Source organism: Panthera onca, chromosome B4, assembly GCF_046562875.1.
Source record: "Panthera onca isolate mPanOnc1 chromosome B4, mPanOnc1 haplotype 2, whole genome shotgun sequence".
NCBI lineage: Eukaryota > Metazoa > Chordata > Mammalia > Carnivora > Felidae > Panthera > Panthera onca.
The window spans coordinates 54,550,793-54,565,634 of record NC_138345.1 but is presented as its reverse complement, the minus strand read 5'-3'; the positions used below and the strand labels follow the sequence as shown (position 1 = coordinate 54,565,634).

At 43.0% G+C, this 14,842-nt stretch overlaps 1 long non-coding RNA gene and 2 pseudogenes across 8 annotated transcripts in view; all 3 read left to right on the top strand.

Moving 5' to 3' along the window:
• Window positions 1–14,842, top strand: part of LOC145715613 (uncharacterized) — a 338,798-nt gene that overhangs the window by 10,113 nt on the left and 313,843 nt on the right. The gene's annotated exons all lie outside the window — the stretch shown is intronic.
• Window positions 1–14,842, top strand: part of LOC132694624 (cationic amino acid transporter 3 pseudogene) — a 136,754-nt pseudogene that overhangs the window by 35,802 nt on the left and 86,110 nt on the right. The window lies entirely within an intron of this gene.
• LOC132677337 (cationic amino acid transporter 3 pseudogene) overlaps window positions 1–14,842 on the top strand; it is a 184,994-nt pseudogene that overhangs the window by 158,305 nt on the left and 11,847 nt on the right. Inside the window, exons 2-4 of one of the 6 annotated variants that reach the window (XR_013556832.2) lie at window positions 10,197–10,282; window positions 13,367–13,555; window positions 13,922–14,072. The exons of 2 other annotated variants lie outside the window; for them this stretch is intronic. The product of XR_013556832.2 is annotated as a cationic amino acid transporter 3 pseudogene, transcript variant X1 (transcript). Of the gene's footprint in view, window positions 1–2,458; window positions 3,558–10,196; window positions 10,283–13,366; window positions 13,556–13,921; window positions 14,073–14,842 lie in introns of those variants that run through there. 3 more of the 6 variants (XR_013556833.2, XR_013556834.2, XR_013556837.2) reach the window with 3 other exon arrangements.

The following is a 14,842-nucleotide window of genomic DNA, read 5'->3' as shown; positions in this document are numbered from 1 at the left end:
GTTCACCTCTTGGTGCTGTGTACCTGCTGAGTTCTGTGATTCAGGTTGTACAGATTGTTGTGTTAACCCTCAAATCAGTTTTCTAGGTGTGCAGGGTGGTTTAGTGTTGATCTGGCTGTCATGGACGCAAGAAATACTTCCATGCTGTTCTGCCATCTTTGCTCCTCCACCCCACATGGGTCTCATTTGAAGGGCCATTTGTGGATCACATGACTACTGAGGTGATTCTGAGGGAGAAGTTCTCCCACAGTGGGAACAGTTGCAGGGCTCATGCACTGTGCGATCCTGTCCTATATGCACACGTGGTAGCTCCCTGGGTCCCTGCACTTGCAGTGATGCAGGCACATTGGTCATGGATAGGTCTCCTCTTTGAAGCCACAGATTGTTGGCTCAGGTGAGAGACATCGGGGAGGCCTTGCCACGCAAGTCACAGGTGTGCTTCTCCTGGATGTGCTTTCTAGAGTGGGTCCTGGCCACCCTCCACCTGCTGCCCAGGGCCCCTGCAGCACCTGTGACTGCCCAACCTCTTATACCACTTTCTTCCCCTCCCCCACCAGCTCGCTCAGTTGGGATGCTCAAGGTTAGGGGCATCACTGTGGGCATCTCCATAGCACCTGAGGTGTGTCAGCTGCAGGCCTTGACTCCTGTGTGGATGGCCTGATACCTTGGGTTGTTGTAGTCATCTGGAACTCCATGGCACAAGTGCACATATGTAGGTCCCATGGTCTTTGTCTTCTCCCAGGTAGGTGCAGCCTGGGTCACAGCAACCACTGAGATTAGGGCTATCATGGCAGTGGCATGGCTGTGGCACTGGTGGCTGCAGAGAAAAAGGTGTGGCCTGGGCATGTGGCGTGGACACTGGTGGGGACAGGGGCGGAGACTTCAGAGTGGCTGTGTCTATTGTGAAGTGAGAGGCTGGGCCAGGGGCACGGTAACAAGGGCAGCAGTGGTGCAGCAGACTCCTAGGTGGCAGGGAGAACCCAGAGCAGTCCACCTGGAGGAGCTGGGCTTTGGGGACTGGGCCCTGGCTAGCAGCATTGGCACAGACTGGAATAGAATCCCCTGGGATATAAAAAAGGGGAACTGGAGCTCAGTCCTGACCTGAAAAGGGTTCTGGGTATGACTCTGCGGTGGGTGGAAGGCATTCTTGAGGCTGCCTACCCCAGGGAAGTCCAAGCCTTGCAGGGGGAAGGCCATGGCAACAGTGTGCTAAGGAATATAGGGAATGTGGCCTTGGACACTGACGGGCCCCAGGGGTTCAGTTGGAGCCAGGGGCACAAGCCCCAAAGGGCCCAACACTGGCCTGCCATACTGGGTCAAGCTTAAAGCATGGCCTTAGGGCCCTCAGGCTGCCTGAGCACCTCTGCTGGACAATGGGAGGTAGGGAAGGAGGGATCCTGGGACAGTTTTTTCACTACCTGGTGATTGTCTGGGGGCCCTATTATTTCCCCAACCACCCACCTCTACCCAAGACAGTGAATAGCACAGGGAGAAAAAGGTAAAGATTGCTTTTGGGACCTGATACAAGCATACACAGACCCTCCCCCTGCACTTCCCCTGAGGTAGATGCATATTTGGGAAAAATCCCAGCCTGAGGCAGAGGAAGATAGCCTAGGAATACTGCAACAGACACAAATGAAACCCCTAGGTCTCCCTTCCCCAGTGTTCTGTCCTGACAGCCATCCTTCCAATTCCTGCCTGTCTCCTTTGCCTCTAGGAATTTTGGCTCTGTAGTCCTGGCTGGGCCACTCATCCACTACCAAGCATAGCACCTGGAACAAAGGAGGTGCTTAATTAGTGCCTTTGGTCCATGCCTACTGCACATATGTTAGGGCAGGGTCAATGTGATTTGTAGGCTTTCCTCAGTTGGAGGTTCTTCATGACATCTGTAGAAGTTCTTTCTGTTCAAATTTCAACGTTCTGTCTTAGTATAGTTAGTATATACTCTGTCCCTTTAGGGTCCTGCTGCAACTCTTCTCTCCCTTCCCTCCACCTCCACCCCAGTGTTTTTTTTTTTTAATATAGGTTATCATCAAATTGGTTTCCATACAACACCCAGTGCTCATCCCAACAAGTGCCCTCCTCAATGCCCATCACCCACTTTCCCCTCTCCCACACCCCCCCATCAACCCTCAGCTTGTTTTCAGTATCGAAGGGTTTCTAATCATTTGCCTCCCTCTCTGTAACGTTTTTTCCCCTTCCCCTCCCCCATGGTCTTCTATTAAGTTTCTTAGGATCCACATATGAGTGAAAAGATATGGTATCTGTCTTTCTCTGCCTGATTTATTTCACTTAGCATAATACTCTCCGGTTCCATCCACATCGCTGCAAATGGCCAGGTTTCATTCTTTCTCATTGCCAAGTAGTATTCCATTGTATATATAAAGCACATCTTCTTTATCCATTTGTAAGTTGATGGACATTTAAGTTCTTTCAGTAATTTGGCTATTGTTGACAGTGCTGCTATAAACATTGGGGTACATGTGCTGTATAGCTTGGGTAAATTCCTAGCATCCACCTGACTGTTTAAGGAACCTAATTTAGGGTTTAGGAAAATCTCAGCACTATCAAGAGAAGACAGTGGTGCCCCCTTTCCATGAGGCCAATGGCTTCTTAGGCCCATCATTTCTGCATTCAGCCCTTGGTCTTTAAGTAGGCCCCACTTTCTCCATCTCTGAGAAGTCTTGGCTTTTGTTTGATGATTAACATTCTTGGAAATGTCCTTTGGTCATTGTTTCAGGGTCTTGGAGGCCCTACGTTTTGAGTGTCTAGAGCAGGAAGCTCTCTAGGTAGGAACTATATCTTTTTCTTTACTTCCTCCAACAAAATGCCCAATGCATGTTCAGTTAGAATATGCTATGAATTCTGGATGACTGTGTCAGGAAATCCCTTGAGGTGAAGCTTAAGCAAATTCCCTTTTAGTTTTAATCCTGGAGTGAAGTGAATGCTGAATGAGGGAGTGGGGATGTGTGGTGCTGATAGAGGAACCTAGCAGGAGATTCTGAGAGGTGTCTGTGGTAGTGCTTCTATCCTTGTTTACAAGACTTCTGAGTGGCTCCTTAGCTGAAACTAGGACTGGCCTCCAAATCACCACAGGCTGGTACCACGTGGCTCCCCACACTGTCTTTCTGCCAACCAGGCCCTCCTCCATACCTTGAAAAGCTTGTTTACTTGTACATGCAGATCTTGGGTCAACAAAGTTTCCAACAAGTCCCTTTTAATCCCTCAGTCCACCTCCTTACCCATGCAGGGTCCCACTTGTCATCCTTTGCCCATTTCTAGCTTTCCTCCAGGATTCTGCCTAATCCACCTCCTTCACAGTTCCCCACCCTTCTCATAAGCCCTCCTCCCAGGCACACCAGCCCTCTGATGGCCCCGCCTCCTGATGGCTCTGCTTTCCTGAGGGCCTAGCCTCCCCACTGCCCTACCTCCCTGCGGGCCACCTCTAAACTCCACCTCAAGTCCTGACTCTGCTAGGCCAAGATCCTTTCCTTTCCCTTGGTTTGTCTTGCACTGTCTCTCAGGTCTTTCTCCTCTGATACAGAAGGAGCACATGGGTAAGTGATTTCTCATGTTTATAGAGTTGACATGAAAACTGAGACAGAGGCAGAGAAGAAGAAGGCTGGGCACGAAGTACAGCTGGCTGTGAAAGCCCTGTGGGGTTTGAGCAGAGGGTATTTTATGGCACCAGAGCTAGACAGTGGATTGGGAGATGGGGGTGCAGACCAGAGGCCTTGTGAGTTTGGGAAGGGCATGTGAGTTTCCTGGGGTCAGAGTGATTTGGAGGCCTATATTCTATTCTCTTCCAGACCAGAAAGGTTCTCAGCTCTGCTGAGGAAACTATGAAGTAGGGGAGGTGTATCCTGGGTGCTTCTCCAGAGTTCTTCTCAACTCTTTGCCCTGCCCTCCTTCCTGGCCTTTCCTTTCTGACCTGGCACACAGCTTGCTTTATTCATCTTTGTCTTCCCCACAGAGCCCAGCACATAGTATACTTAAACATGTTCTTTGAATGAATATGGATCTGGTGTTTCCTTCATGAATATGAACATGGATCTGGTGTTTCCTTCATGTTTTGCCACATTTTCTCACTGGAGATTCTGAGAATATCTGTGTCCTATCTCCTTAGGGAGGACATTGTCGTGGACCTTGCAGAATAGCAGGTCTAGTTTGATAAGGTGGTCCACCATCACCAGAGGGGATGTGACTGTTTTCTTCCTAGATGTTCAAGGAGCTAGATATCTATTTTTACTGCTGAAGGTACCTCCCTGACTTTCTTATCTTATTAAAAAAAGTTGCCTGGTGGGGATTGATTATAGGCCAGGTCAGGCTGTAGGAGGCAAGATTACCAAGTTCCCCTGGGGTGTGGGTGCTTAGTGGTCTTTCAGTCACTTTAAGAAGGCTTCTCTGTGGTCCCACACATGTTATAAATGACTGCTAAATAACCTTGAAACTTAATGGCTCTGTTATTTCTCTTGTATTCTATCAATTTCATGTACATGATAGGCATATTTCATTGATTGATAAAGAATTGGAGGAGAAGCCTGAAACAGGTCTGTCTTCCCGGGTTTCCAAGAGGAAAAAGAGAGTTTGCTGTTATCTCAGAACATATTTGCAACTCTTTAACTTTAAAGGCCTTGGGAGTCTTAAACTATTCTCCACCCTCCACCTTCCCCAGTGCCATGTACACTGTGGGCTGTACCCAGCACCAGAAGCCCAGATAATAGTATCCATGCATAAAACCTGTTTTATTGATTATATGTAGCAAATGTCAATTTCTAGGTTGTCTTGTTCCCTCTAGCAGTTAGTTCTTGGGCAACTTCTCTCCATTATCAATTGATAGGTGTTATGTTCTTCTTGAAGCAGATTCATTTTAACATTAATTTAAGCAAAAACATGTGGAAGGGTCAATTCCTTCAAATGTATGCACTAAATTGACAAATATGATTTTTAGAATATATTTTCATTTTATCCTCCTCCTTTTTTCTTGTATTATCCCAGAAATCACAAAGCAGAGTGGGGAATAGAAAGACCTGGGGAAGAGGGATAAAGAGTGTCCCTTAAATAGTGGTGTAGATTTGTTGCCTGAGCTGGGGTAAGGAGGATGAGTTTTGAGGGAGAAGTCATATGAATCTATATTTGAACAGGAACTCAGGACTTTGATGCATGATACAAGTTTCATATGACTCAGATGATCTAGTGTCTTTCCCACACCAAAAGAAAGCAAAACAAATTAACTTTTCAAGGCAGATGGTGACAGTGTGGAGCAGCTACCTAGGGCTATGAGAGGAAACAAGCACAGTATGTTGAGAGAGGACAGAGAGAAAGAGACAGCTGAGTACTTACATGGAGGACACAAGGACACATTTGAAGATATGAAGTAAGGTGACCAGAGAGAGTCACCCTTTCCTAAGCCACCTTGTATGCAGTGTATTACTGAGGATATATATTGGGAGGAAGTACATGGAAGAAAGAGCCATAACCTCTGACCACTCACAACTGCTAGTACGAAAGTGGAGATAGGATGTAGTATTGCATGGGATCACTGGATGGATATTCAGGATCAGATCCTTACAAGGAAAGGAAAGATCTCAGGGGAAGAAAACCAAAACTTCTTAACATGACTTCTTAGAAAAAATTATTGTGGATCAGTGCTCATAATAGACAAAGGTCATCCTATGTTGCAGGGTTTTATTTTGTTGTTTTGTTTTTGTTTTGTTTTGTTTTTAGAAAATAAGGTGGACAAGCAGATGGATTTCCTTCTACTGATTTCTCCTGAGAACTTTTTATTAGGTGTTTCATGTTGACAGGATTCAGAGTTGGGAAGAAAGAGTGGTCAATTGTAAGGGAAGCAGAGAAGAAATTGATTTTAATCATTGACATTCATGTATCACATCACTTTCCAATCACTTAATTGTACACCCTTCCTGGATTTTCCAGATATCTTTGATTCCTGTTTTGATTCTTCCTGGTAGCCCATCTGGTTTTGGAAGACCTCTAGAAGCAGAAGTTCAGGCCTTTCTGATTTTCTCAGCCCAAGCTGAATATGTATCTTGAACTAATGTTTTCCTGGAAAACAGTTATACACAATGCCAAGTGGGGTAATTCTTCCCTCTTCTATGTGGTGTCCCAGGCTGACACATGATACACAGAAGATACTCACTAGTCTCATCCACAAAGGAAAATGAGGTCCTTAATACTTTTACTCTGAAGCCATATGGGATCTTGACATGCCATTGTCTTGAGTATTTATTTCTGATTTAGGAATACACTTCCTCATTTATACTTTGTGTATCTTTTAGTTCTTTTAGCAGGTGGGGTAGTGTTCATGAAATGTAATCTACAATTTCCAGAGAGGGGAATTCTGTATTTGCCACCATTGTCTTGCACTGTGTGTAACTGAGTGCATGATAATTTGTGAGTAATGGTTGTGGTGATGATAATTAAGGGAAAGAAAAATGTTTCTTTTGCTTGAGGTTTTTTTTTCCCCACAAAGTATCACTGTGGTGCCTGAATTTGCAAATTTGGAATTGTCTTTGTGTTCATTTACGTTTAATTGAAATCTCACCTTTAAATTTTTTTTTTTAACATTTATTTATTTTTGAGACAGAGAGAGACAGAGCATGAACAGGGGACGGGCAGAGAGAGAGGGAGACACAGAATCTGAAACAGGCTCCAGGCTCTGAGCTGTCAGCACAGAGCCCGATGCGGGGCTCGAACTCACGGACCGTGAGATCATGACCTGAGCTGAAGTCGGACACTTAACCGACCAAGCCACCCAGGCGCCCCTAAAATCTCATCTTTAATAGGTTGAATCCAGACTTTCTCACTAGGGCTTTTTGTGGTTTTGATTTGAGGGACCACCTGAATTCTCACTTTAGATCCAACCCCAAGTACACAGAATCCATCTGTGTAGTATGTATACATAGTACAAGAAAAATGGAAGCAAATACAGAAAATTATTTTCTGGGAATTCACAATATAAGAGAATTTTATGGATACTTCCCTATCCACCTAAAACCAGTGAAATCCTATTCTACACCCCATTCAATCAATTGACTATGGTCCCACTCCTCCATTCTGCAGGCCAGCCTTAAATGTAGTTATTGCAGTTTGAGTATTGTGTCATGTTGTCTAATGCCAAACAATTAGAGGACGTATTATACAAATAAAGTAAAGCAGTGAAAGTAGTAAAACTCTGTGTTGTCTGTCTGTTCCATTGTCACACATTACAAGGATGACACTGATGCAAATCATGAATGTCATTGATGATGTACATTCTCTTGGCTGACTTAGGTTACTTCCTTTGTACTTTGACTTTGTTGTGGTGAAAGAGACTTGGACCTCAGTTCTTGTGTCAGATCTCTGACATCACCAAATTGGGCTGTATATCCTGAGGTACTTCTTGGCTATCACCAGTTAACTCTTTGCACCTCAGGCTTCAGCTGGAAAGGAAAGGAAAGCTAAAAACTTCATTAGACAAAAGCTCTTCTCCTGGGCTCCACCTCAGCGCTTACTCCTACCCTCTTTCCTAACTGGGTTTTCTTCCAATGCAAAGTTCTAGGCCAGTGAGTTATGCCACTGGACATTAACGAGGCAAGGAAACCATACTGGAGAGATCAGATACCTATCTGTAGCTGTGACCAGAGAAGTTTCCAGAAGGAGGGTCATAATGAACAGGGTTGGTAAAGAGCATATTCTAGGCAGAGAAGGACAGTTTGGGTGAGATCTGATGTTAACGCCAGCAAGATGTACATGTGTGGGGAAAGATTTGTGCCAGTAGGAGCCACATAAAAGGTTAATAGTATGTGTAAGTGGTAGAACAACAGTGAAAAATCCTTGGAAATATAATCTTAGAAGTTTGGACTTAATAGAGAGCAGGAAACTGCAGGTTGGTTTTCTGTGTGTGTGTGTGTGTGTGTGTGTGTGTGTGTGTGTGTGTGTATGAGTGCCTTTTTAAGACTTGAAGAAAGTGTCATTTCCAGAAGGAGCACTCACACTTCAATTCTTCTGCATGTAGTGATCAGGAAGAATGTGGTTTAGGGCTTTATCCTGCTTCAAGGGCAACACTCTCTGGTGACTGCTGAGTGAATCTGAGTGAGAGTCTAGAGGATCTCTGTTTAGAGTTACCAACTTTATGGACCAGGAGGGTGGACTAGGGAGTATGGCAGGTGGCTGGCCCTGGATATGCAGTATTTGCAAACCATACAAATCTACTAGATAGAGGAGTAGTGTGGACAAGATGCTAAGTGCCAAATGACTTCATGTCAGCCGACTTGAAATGAGGGTTAGGCTAGTGATTTCCAAATACCTGGAACCAGTGAGGTTCAGGTGGAATTCCTTGCATTTATTCCAAGTTTTTATGCAATTTCCCTGGATAAGATCAGGATCCTAAGAAGCTGCTTTGCCAACCCCCTTGGTTCTTAACAAAATTTGGATTTTCTTCCTTTTGAAATTAAAACGGAAAGGCAATCCTTTATCTTCTCTGTTGATCTCCCTATACAAATAGCATGTTCAGAACACCTACTATTCCTTATCTCGTGTTCATATTCATTCATAACTTTAAAAAGATAGCAAGGAGTCCAAAAATAGCCATAGAGGTCTATATTCATGCCTTATGTTCGTTGGTCTTTGCTCTTATTTCCATGGATGATTAATAAATACTAACGATGCTCAGAGTTGGTCACAGGTATGAGTCACCATGGGGGATACAAATGCCCATTTTATATATTCTAGTTGGTCAGATGTCTTGTTGTCAACAATAGCCAAGCCAGAATGATCAATCTGACATAGCTGAAATCTTTTTTCCAGCATCCCCCTGATGTTTTACTTCTGAAATGGGTTTAATCATATTTTGGAGTGACTGTTGACCTGATATTCTTCTGGTACTGGATCTTCTGGGTTAAGGATAAGAGGACATTGCCATTCTCTGGCAAACATTCCCAATCTGCTCCTCATTGGCAGCCCAACCTGGAGAGCAAATGGCCAAGTGAGATAGGAAGCTTAAAAAGAGGTTTTTGTTAGGTGCACCTGGGTGGCTCGGTTGGTTAAGTGTTAGACTTGGCTGGGATCATGATCTCAAGCCCCATGGGTTTGAGCCTCGCATCAGGCTCTGTGCTGACAGCTCAAAGCCTGGAGCCTGCTTCAGATTCTGCGTCTCCCTCTCTCTGCCCCTCCCCTGTTCATGCTCTGTCTCTCTCCATCTCTGAAAAATGAATAAATATTAAAACAAATTTAAAAGAAAAAAAGAAAAGTAAAAAAAAAAAAAAAGATGCTCCATTAAACCACTTTCATTAAACTGGAGCAATCTACCCTCCTGTCCTTCTTTGTCCCAGAACATATGCAGAGGCTTTGTGACAGAAGTTTGTGACAGAAGTTTGTGACAGAAGTTTCCTAATGGTGTGTGCTGGCTACATCTTGAAGCCATGAATGATGGCTGAGGTTTGGGAAGCTCAAACCCGAAAGAAATTAGGTTGTCAGGGAAATTGCAACCATCTTCTTGCCATTGGGCTCCCATTTTAGAAAATGTCTGTTCCCCTGTCTGCCTATATTTCTTTACACAATGAAAATCAAGGTTTCATTTTCTTCTCTAGAATTCCCTAAGCTGCCCTGAAGATGGTTCTTTTTCTTCTTAAGAAGGAGGCAGTGACCAGAAAAGATTTGGAATAGAGTGGGGAAAGAATTGGATGATGAAAGAAGTCTCAAGAGTGTGACTTATATTTGGCATCTAGAGATCTATTATCCTGTATTTTCACTAAAAGCCAAGCAAAAGGAGATAGGCTAATGTTGTGGGCAGGATTTTACAAAAGTTGTAGAATCTTATCTGGGAACTATTGGAATGGATATCAGATGCTTTGGAGACTTTTTCGGCATCTCGAAGTCCCTAGATTAGGTTTAGATTTTAGTAAGACATGGTTTAGATGGAACATTCAGATTTAACGTCCCAACACTTTTTTTTTTGTTTATATATTTATTTTCAGAGAAATAGACAGCACGAGTTGGGGAGGGGCAGAGATAGAGGGAGAGAGAGAATCCCAAGCAGGCCCCTTGCTGCCAGCACAGAGTCTGATGTGGGGCTCAAACTCATGAATCCATGAGATCATGAGCTGTGCCCAAACCAAGAGTTGGATGCTTAACCAACACCGCCACCCAGGCATCTCTCCCTCACCACCTCCCCCCCCCGCCTCCTTTTTTTAAAGTTTGGTTCCAGCACTTCTAACTGGCTCATCAGTTTCTATTTGGGAGGAGAGGGAAGACATCAGCAGAGTGTGACCTGTGCACAAAGGTAAGAAGTGGCTTAAATACTCATTTAATAGCCATGCCCTTGAATTGTGTTTCTTTGTGGATGTCGGGTGCTGGAGGAGAAAGAACATGGTTGTTGAAGGAACAAAGAACCAAGTTCAAATACCAGTTCTTCTTTGTACCTGGTAAATAGTACAAAGAATCAAGTTCAAATTCCAGCTCTTCTTTGTACTGGCTAAATAGTAGTTGCCTAATATCTCAGATAGTAAGTAGAATAAAAATACTTACTTTATTGGGTTGTTATGGGGCTTAAATGAAATAACGTATGTACATTACTTGCAGCTCAACAAATCTGGTTCTCTTTCACTGCTCTTTCTACGTATCCCTAATTCTTGCACATATACCTGGTAACCTTATTTGCCAGATACCATTTTTCTCTGTCTTCAGCCTCTGCATATGTTCCCTTAATGCCTCTAGAGTTCAAGTCTAGGGCTCTGGTTTATTAGTGTGTATTAGTCCCACAAAATGTCAATGAGAGCATGAAGTTTTTATAACCATACTTACATGAGGCAAGGCTGTGGTGTCTTTCCAGTCATTTTTGTTTGCTGACAATTTTGATTGTAAATCAAAGACAAAGGAGTTCTATCTTCCCACCCAATCCTCTGATCTAAAGTTACTGATTTGAGGCTAAAACATTCTGGGTCAGATTTGGTTATAACCAAAAATCATGTCAAACTTGTTTATAAAGGGCATTCAGGGAGAAGAATCCATAAACTTTACTTCTGGGACATTCTTTTTTTCTTCCTACATTTTTAGTGTGCAAAATATCAATCCTACAGAAAGTTGCAAGAACTTTGCAACATTTATTTTTTGCTAGGATTGACCAGTTGTTAACATTTTTCCACATTTGTTTGCTGTGTCCAATGTGTGTGTGTGTGTGTGTGTGTGAAATATGGTCCATAGTCTAACTTTTCTAATTGTCCATTTTTTTTTTACTACAGTATTTCTCCATGATCCAGGTACAATCCTTGGTTATGCGTTGCATTTCATTGTTATGTCTCTTTATTTTCATTTAATATGCAACATTTCCTCAACCTGTCATTCCTGACATTGACAGTTTTGAAAAGCAAAGTTCACTTGTTTTATAGAGAGTCAACTTTCTGTACAAAGTTGTTTTGTAGACTGATTGCTTGTATCATCAGATTAGATTACATATTTTGGAGGGAATATTATATAAGAACATGTTAAAGACAATGAGTGCCATGTATACAGGGAACATATCTTTTCCTCCCAGTTGTGTTTGTAACATCAAGCACTAGGAGTGGCATTTAGAAGGTGTTTAATATTTATTGAATGAATGAATAAATGAATGAAATAAGACTTTTGCTGCCACTTAGGTCTATTATTTTTCTACTTGAGGAAGGGGGAGGAGCAGCCTTCTCCTATATCTTAGTCCCGGTTTTATTATAAATGTGTGAAAGCTTAAGGATAACTCAGGACATCTGTAAAGACCTACAGAGAGAGGAAATTAGATGGACAGTATGTTGTGAGGCAACCTGTGGAGTCTCTTTACCCTGGGGGTGGGTGGCGATCATACTGTGTTGCGAGTGGTTGATGAATTAGGTGGTTGTCAGCTGGAAAGAGAACCAGCACAGAGAACCTATGGGAACATGGCCTATTTCTTTGAAAGAGAAATTAATTATTTAGGCTTCCATATCTTACTATAATTATCTCCACTAACACCCATTTGAATCCTAAGAATACCATAGTGAAAATTGGTTCTGTGTCTCCTCCCTTTCCCGCAGGAACAACCCCATTATTCTCTCCTTATCTACCCTCCATGTCACCCCCACCCCCATTCACATACATGTGTATTTATAACATTTTTGAATGGTGGTTCAGTAGTCATTCCAGATTTTCGTTGTTGATAAAATATATAACTCCTTGGACTTCTCATGTGGATGTAGAAGTTTTCATTGCTCTTTCCCAGGGGGAAATGAGGTTATGAGAAGTATTCTTTACCTCTCAGAAATGTATTTTAATTTCTGAATGTACTTCCCTCTGGGGCCCTTTCTCTCTCCAGCCGTGAGCTACTCAGATGCTTCTGCCATTCCTTCCCGAGTCATCTGGGGCTTGGGAGTGGCTTAACCTATTCAATTTTTCAAGGCTTGCAAGTGACTGATGCACATGGTTACTGTCCCATTTCTGAGAGTCTCCCTACCCATATCTTTGCAGTCCTTAACTTCATAAGGTTCTGGAAAACCCACCCTTTATCTCCATGTCAGCTCGTCATTATTCACAATAATGGTGGAAATCATCTAAAATAACGAATGATACTAAAATGACTTTTGTTTGGTATTTAAGTATTTGAGTCCTGCCTAGAGATAATCCAGGGAGTGGACATTTACAGTAAAAGCAATCCATCATGTTACTCTCCCATAGTTGTCTGTATGACATCTCTCCCTTGGCATGTAGAGAGGGAGGCAGCAGCAGGAACACAGCTTGTCCAGCTCTCATTGGGTTGTCAGATGCATCAGACATCTATTAAGAACTCTGCAAAACCTGTCTCCACGCTTTTTCTTCAAAATTGGGAGGAGGCCTTCCCTTAACCCAATACTTAATTCACAGAACATGAAAATCAGTAGGCAACCTGTGAAACTGTCACTTTTTCTAGGGTTTTCATCTCACCCAGAGTCAAACAGCCAAAGTCCTCACAGTGACTCATAGACTATACATGAAGGGTCTATCTTCCTGCTTTTTCTCTGACATCATCTGCTACTGTTTCCCCCTTCACTCACTCTGTCCTGGCCCATTGGCCTCCTTGTATTCTTCAAAAGTATGCAAGTACCACTTCACACCTGTTAGGATGGCTAGTATTAAAAAAAAAAAACAGAAGATAACAAGTGTTGGGGAGGATGTGGATAAATTGGGACACTTGAGCATAGCTGGTGGAAATGTAAATGATGCATTTATGTGGAACACACTATGGTGAGGTCTCAAAAAACTACATATCCAATTACCATAGGATCCAGGAATCCCACTTCTGGTTCTGGTCCCACAGAATTCAAGGGAAGGACTCACGAAGATATTTCTATTCACATATTCATAACAGCATTATTCATAACAGCTAAAAGGTGAATCCGCCAGTGGATGGAATGTGAACAAGATGTGGGAGATACACAATGGAGTATTATTCAGCCTTAAAGAGGAAGGACATTCTGACATATATTCCAACCCGGATGAACCTTGAAGACACATGCTAAGTGAAATAAGTTGGTAACAAAAGGAGAATATTGTGTGATTCCACTTATATGAGGTACCTACAGTAGTCAAATTCAGAGAGGGAAAGTAGAATGGTGGTGCCAGGGACTGCAGGGAGGGAAGAATGGGGAGTTAGTGTTTATGGGTACGGAGTTTCAGCTGAGGAAGATGAACAAATTCTGTGCAACAAGTTGCACAACAGTGTGAAGGTGAGGCTCTCTTAGATCACCCATTTTATAATCACAACACCCTCTCTGAACACATCCTAACCTTTTCTTGCTTCCCTTTTCTCTGCAGCGCTGATTGCAAATCCAACACAATGTATATGCATACAACTTATTTGTTTATTGTTTGGTTTCAACTACAGGATGTAACCAACTTGTATGGAGGGATTTCTGTGCTTTTTCTGCTTTATCTGCAGTGCCGAGTAAATGAGAATCAGTGTATTTGTTGAATGGATAAATGAAAGACCATGTTTGGACACAGAGTTGAAGAGAAGCCCAAACAGAAGGAGAAATTGGGAAGATTCCATTTTTCATTTGATTTTGGAAACCAATTTCTTTTATCCTTGGGTATGAGACTCAGCCCCAGTGTTCATGGTGGCTTTTGTTCTGTTTGCCTTTTCATATGCCTTGTGAACTCTTTCACTCTTGGACATGTTGCTGTACATGTACACAACATTTACCTTTACTTAAAACTCTTGCCCTGAACTCAAAGCTTCTACTCCTGTATTCATGACTGCCGCTACCTCAGTTGCAGGGCTGCTTGAGTTAGGGCTTGAGAAACTCTGGGGTAGCTCAGCTTTCTAAAAACCTTTATAGTTGAGTGTTTGGGAGTCACTAGTTGGATTGGCTCCAGAGTCTTCATTGTCCAGAAATTTTAAGGAGGAAGAGAGTTTTCGTATACTTTAGGTGAGAAAGGATTTATGTTTGGATACAGAGGATTGATATGATCTCTGCAGATGTTATATTTAAATCCACTTCTCTGGAACTTTGGGAAGTAAAATAATTATTTAACAGCCTCATTAGCCTTCCTCTCGAGTCTTTATCAAATTTCTAGCAAAACAACTGGTATCCAAACTCTCTTTGAGGCTATTCAGGAGGAAACACTAGGCCAACTTCACCCAGCCAGAGGAGCCAGTAGAACTTACTGTCTTAGAAAATGTTTTGAAAAGGAAATGTCCAGATGAGGGCTGTACCCTTCTCAGAGACAGAGCAGCGAACACAATGACCTCTAGGCTAAAGAGCAGTGGTTGGGGCTGGCTGGGAGGGGAAGACAGACTGCAATTTAATGGGTGGATTGTTGGACTTGACAGGAGTTGTTGTGGGAGACTTGGGATGGA